The sequence below is a fragment of the Dendrobates tinctorius genome, unplaced genomic scaffold (genome assembly GCF_039654945.1).
Source record: "Dendrobates tinctorius isolate UK_male_01 unplaced genomic scaffold, ASM3965494v1 ptg000020l, whole genome shotgun sequence".
NCBI lineage: Eukaryota > Metazoa > Chordata > Amphibia > Anura > Dendrobatidae > Dendrobates > Dendrobates tinctorius.
Window position 1 is genome coordinate 38,001,501 of NW_027361688.1, and position 6,000 is coordinate 38,007,500.

The 6,000-nt window shown below is 45.1% G+C and overlaps 1 protein-coding gene across 3 annotated transcripts in view; it reads left to right on the forward strand.

Moving 5' to 3' along the window:
- Positions 1–6,000, forward strand: part of RNF130 (ring finger protein 130) — a 270,925-nt gene that overhangs the window by 205,791 nt on the left and 59,134 nt on the right. The window lies entirely within an intron of this gene.

Below are 6,000 nucleotides of genomic sequence, written 5' to 3' on the forward strand. Positions count from 1 at the left end.
AGTACTGGCGTAGTGCTGCGTCCAACTTCTGGGAGCTCCACCATTCCTGTGAATGAAGGAGTGTCATCACTTTCGTAGTGCTACATCCAACCTCTGGGATATCAAATATTCCTGAGAATGAAGGCGCTCCATTACTGGTGTAGTGCTACATCCGGCTTTTAGGACCTCCATCGTTAGATCAGCTGGGATCTGTAGTAGTGTTGAATTTCACTGCAGCGCCACCAAATGGGGAATCAAACATTACACATTGGCCAACTTAAATCTACATGTTTTATGTGTAACGCAGGACAAGACGGGACCTCCGGAGCAAAAGACGCTTTTTGGAACTCTAGCCAAGAAATGAGGATCCGTTATGTCAATTCAGAATTCCATAATAGATCATGCAATAATGGGTTTCCTTGAAATAGTTGTGTAGTCCGAGGGCAGCATTTTCCAGTGGTATAGTTCTGTTTAAACATAGTGCCGTCATTTCTTGGCTATTAGGTAAAATAGAATAACCCAGCAAGGACAGCTACTGCCGTAATCATCTTTGTTGATTTCATGCATAGCAAGTTCCTTGTCTGATTGCTAAAATGCCTTTTACAAATATGTATTTTTAAGCCCTAACCACTTTTAATTTGCTTTATTTTAAAATATCCTACTCTTCTTATGCAGATATTTCCCACATGTGCATTTTTTATGTTTTTTTACGTTGCTTTGTGTGACCTTTCGTTTTAAGGGAGTCTCAAACGAGACATTATCAAGAGTCTGGCCCTGCACTTCTTCCTTCTATCACCCCACCAGGACATGAAGGGGCAGTGCGGTGGTCAATTAGAATCATAGAATCGTAGAGTTGGAAGGGACCTCCTGGGCCATCTGGTCCAACCCCCTGCTCAAAGCAGGATTCGCTAAATCATCCCAGTCAGATGTCTGTCCAGCCTCTGTTTGAAGACTTCCATTGAAGGAGAACTCATCACTTCTCGTGGCAGCCTGTTCCACTCATTGATCACTCTAACTGTCAAAAAGTTTTTTCTAATATCTAATCTGTGTCTCCTCCCATTCAGTTTCATCCCATTGCTTCTAGTCTTTCCTTGTGCAAATGAGAATAAAGTTGATCCTTCTACAATGTGACAGCCCTTTAGATATTTGTAGACAGCTATTAAGTCTCCTCTCAGTCTTCTCTTTTGCAAACTAAACATTCCCATATCCTGCAACCTTTCCTCATAAGACAGGGTTTGCAGACCGGTCACCATTCTGGTCGCTCTTTTCTGAACTTGCTCCAGTTTGTTGATGTCTTTTTTTAAAATGTGGCGCCCAAAACTGGACACAATATTCCAGATGAGGTCTGACCAAAGAGGAGTAGAGGAAAATAATGACTTAACGTGATCTCGACTGTATGCTTCTGTTAATACATCCTAGAATTGCACTTGCCTTTTTTGCTGCTGCATCACACTGTTGACTCATATTCAGTCTGTGATCTATTAGTATACCCAAGTCTTTTTCACATGTGCTGTCACTTAGCCCTATTCCTCCCATTCTGTATACACTTTTTTCATTTTTACTGCCCAGATGTAGTACTTTGCATTTCTCCCTGTTAAAAACCATTCTGTTAGTTGCTGCCCACTTCTCCAGTTTATTTATATCTTTTTGAATCCTCTCTCTCTTTTCTAGTATTAGCTATCCCTCCTAGCTTTGTGTCATCAGCAAATTTAATCAGTTTACCCTCAATTCCTTCATCTAAATCGTTGATAAAGATGTTGAACAATACAGGGCCCAGGACAGAGCCCTGTGGTACCCCACTTGAGACATTCTTCCAACTGGATGTGCAGCCATTTAGCCATTTAGTGCAGTTCCTTTCATTGCAGCCCTCTGATGACTTCCGGAATCAATCACGGTGAGAGAGGCGAGCACAGCGCCGGCCCACATCTTGTTGATGACGATTCTTTAAGGTCAGTGATAGAAGCAGGTGAGTGACAACAATACCTCTCCACAGCTTCTATCATTGCCTAAAACAAATAGTCATCGGATGGCAACGCTGGTGTTATCATCGCTGCCTGATGATGTCCTGTTGCAGAGAAACAAGCTGTGGGCTGGAGGTGACAGAAGAAGGTTGCTGGCACTGCGTTCACCTCTCCCACAGCTTCTAAAACTGTGATTGATTCCAAATGTCATCAGAGGGCAGCGATGAAAGAAATGGTGGTAAGTAACCGCAGCGTCTCTCCTTGATGATGTTCTTTTTCAGTCAGGGTGATAGAAGCGCATCACGTTTGAGATGCCCCTCAAATAAAATGTCACAGTAATGGTAGGGAATTTTATATTAAGACAAATTACAACAATGGTTAAGGGTTAAAGATAGATACTTATGTGAAGGGCATTACAGGCATCGGACAATCCCTTTATGCCCACTAAGATCATAACCTGCCGATATCGACTTGCTAATGTGTGTGGGGGCCGCGGAACATTGATTGTTAGGGATTTAAAGGGGTTGTTTGGTACTTAAAAATTGATGGCCTAGCCTTAAGATAGGTCATCAATGTCTGATCGATGGGAGTGAGAAACCCTAGTGATGGCGGCAGGGTGGTCGTGTGTACGGGAGAACCGGCGGACATGACTGCTAGCTGAACCATCGTTTGGTCAACATCCTTCTCATGTGTATGATGGGCTTTTGTAGGCCAGTTTACAGATTAAAGGGGATTTGCCACAAATCATTAACTTTAATCAATACATCTTGGAATGATAATTTCCACAATTGGATGTGTTTAAAAAAATGTTCCTGTGCTGAGATAATCTTATAAATGTGCCCCTGCTGTGTACTGTGTAATGGCTGTGCCTGACCGTGCAGGAACAACATGGTCTGATCATACCTCAGCTCCTGGGCAGGGGCGTAAGCGAAAGAGAGGATACAGACAGGACAGCATGAGATCACAGACAATTCTTTTTGTGAGGTAAAACATTTCCTACCTGTTTTTAAAAAATGTTTTACCTCAAAGAAAGACCTATTTGTAATCTCATGCTGTCCTGTCTGTATCCTCTCTCCCTGCCCAGGAGCTGTGGTATGATCAGACCATATTCCTGCACAGTCAGACACAGCCATTACACAGTACACAGCAAGGGCACATGTATAAGATGATCTCAGCACAGGAACATTTTATTTAATCACATCCAATTGTGGAAATTATTATTATTCCAAGATATAGTAATTGATATGAACTTTGTTCGTGGGGAAACCCCCTTTAAGGATAAAATGTGCTGCCAATAATCACAGCAAGTATTTGTGTCTACTTCTCATTGATCTGTATACGGATTAGTTGGTCCAGTGACCCAGATAAGTGTCTTCTGCGCTATCATGGTGGGCTGGTACAAAATATACTAAAGGAGCATTCCAGTGTGTAATGGGACCTGTTTTGGGACTGGCTTTGTCGTGTGTTAAAGCAATGGCTTTAAATGCAGATAATGCCTAGTAAACATTAATTTTGTACTGGTAAGTTAGGATCTGAGTCAGAGAGAGTTTTCAGGTTTGCGCTATGGAGTCGGTGACATGTACTCTCCATTATATACCGAATGTAATCTCCTGTCTACACAAACCGGTGCGTGAAAAGCCATCATAACATCATTACATTTTGTATAATGCACCGCAGACATAACTGGTCTGATTGTCATATTTAGCATTTTTTTGCCACAGTCTGTATTTCACAAAGGACGTTATATGCTTTCATACAAGGTGCATGGATCCAAAAACTGCGGCCTTTGGTGAAGGGTTGTACATGCCCCATGGATGTCCTGCTCTTCTGCAATTAATGACGAAATTCCATCAATGCAAAATCCCTTACAGCAATTTGTGTAATTATCAGATGTTTTCTGAGAACGAGATGATTTTACATGTCTGCATTAGTCAAACAACAGCCCTGATGCATATTTATTTAAAATTGTGTTGTGGTGTTCCTCTGTTATTTCTACTGGAAACTAATGAAAAAAAAAATAACAATTGGGTGTTATTTTTCCTTTTGTCAATAGGCTGTGCCCGCAGTGTAGGCTGTGCCCGCAGTGTAGGCTGTGCCCGCAGTGTAGGCTGTGCCCGCAGTGTAGGCTGTGCAGGGTGTGCTGCAGTGTAGGCTGTGCCCACAGTATAGGCTGTGCAGGCAGTGTAGGCTGTGCTCGCAGTGTAGGCTGTGCTGCAGTGTAGGCTGTGCCCGCAGTGTAGGCTGTGCCCGCAGTGTAGGCTGTGCCCGCAGTGTAGGCTGTGCCCGCAGTGTAGGCTGTGCAGGCAGTGTAGGCTGTGCCCGCAGTGTAGGCTGTGCCCGCAGTGTAGGCTGTGCCCGCAGTGTAGGCTGTGCCCGCAGTGTAGGCTGTGCAGGCAGTGTAGGCTGTGCAGGCAGTGTAGGCTGTGCCCGCAGTGTAGGCTGTGCCCGCAGTGTAGGCTGTGCCCGCAGTGTAGGCTGTGCCCGCAGTGTAGGCTGTGCCCGCAGTGTATGCTGTGCCCGCAGTGTAGGCTGTGCCCGCAGTGTAGGCTGTGCTGCAGTGTAGGCTGTGCAGGGTGTGCTGCAGTGTAGGCTGTGCCCACAGTATAGGCTGTGCAGGCAGTGTAGGCTGTGCTGCAGTGTAGGCTGTGCCCGCAGTGTAGGCTGTGCCGGCAGTGTAGGCTGTGCTCGCAGTGTAGGCTGTGCTCGCAGTATAGGCTGTGCCCGCAGTATAGGCTGTGCCCGCAGTGTAGGCTGTGCCCGCAGTGTAGGCTGTGCCCGCAGTGTAGGCTGTGCCCGTAGTGTAGGCTGTGCCCGCAGTGTAGGCTGTGCCGGCAGTGTAGGCTTTGCAGGCAGTGTAGGCTGTGCCCGCAGTATAGGCTGTGCCCGTAGTGTAGGCTGTGCCGGCAGTGTAGGCTGTGCCGGCAGTGTAGGCTGTGCCGGCAGTGTAGGCTGTGCCGGCAGTGTAGGCTGTGCCGGCAGTGTAGGCCGTGCCGGCAGTGTAGGCTGTGTCACAGTGCAGGGTGTCCCGCTGTATAGCGTGTTCCGCAGTGCAGGGTGTGCCGCTGTATAGGCTATAGTGCAGTGCAGGGTATTCCGCAGTACAGAGCGTGCCACAGTGCAGACTGCGCCACAGTATCTGACTGCATAGTGACGCAAACCCTTAATAAGGGGAAGGCTTACCTACATTTGGCAATTTATTCATACATTTCCAGTAGGTAGTAACAAAGTAATGTAAACATTTCCTACAACAGACATGTCATTAAAGGTGTAGTCCCATCTCCAAGATCCTATCCCAATATATAGTAGATGTAATAATAATAATAATAGCATATACCTCAATTAGAAGCGTAGTATAGTTTTTCTGATTTGCTAGGTCTCTATCCTCATGTGCAGAGCATTGCAGGACCTTAGGTATCCATGGTTATGACCACTAGTAACTAGCTTACCATCACTATTTCAGTGGTCGTAACCATGGATACCTAAGGTCCTGCAATACCTGCACATGAGGAAAAAGCCATAGCGATTCAGGAAAACTTTATTACATTTCTAATTGGAGGTATTTTCTAATATTGTTATTACACCTTTTACATATTGGCGTTGGGTCTTGAGGCTGGAAATACCCTTTTAAAGTTTGAAGGTTCTCTTTAAGTATTTAGTTTGGATTCATTCTGCTGGGTATATAGGAAATACTCATGCAACCTTTTAAGACCCTCATTTAGCCAAATCCGAACTTGTCCTTATGAACTTCTTAAAGGAGTTTTCCTCTCTGCTGACGAGGCTGGTTACAGCTTATCGGTGGAGGTGCCGGGTGTCTGACCTCCATCCGTCTGATTTTAATAATCTACCCTAGGAATATCCTAGTAGAGGAAAAAACCTTTAAAATCTGCTTCCTGCTATAGAAGAAGCTTCTGTTGGCATGGCGGAGCCATATCTCCAGTGACTGTACGGCACATCTCCTTACTGTCACAGCAATAAATGGGAACCATAAACCGAGGCGATGAAAAAGTGGATTTATTATGATGTGTGTAAATGTTGGAAGCATCATAGACTGTGAATTATT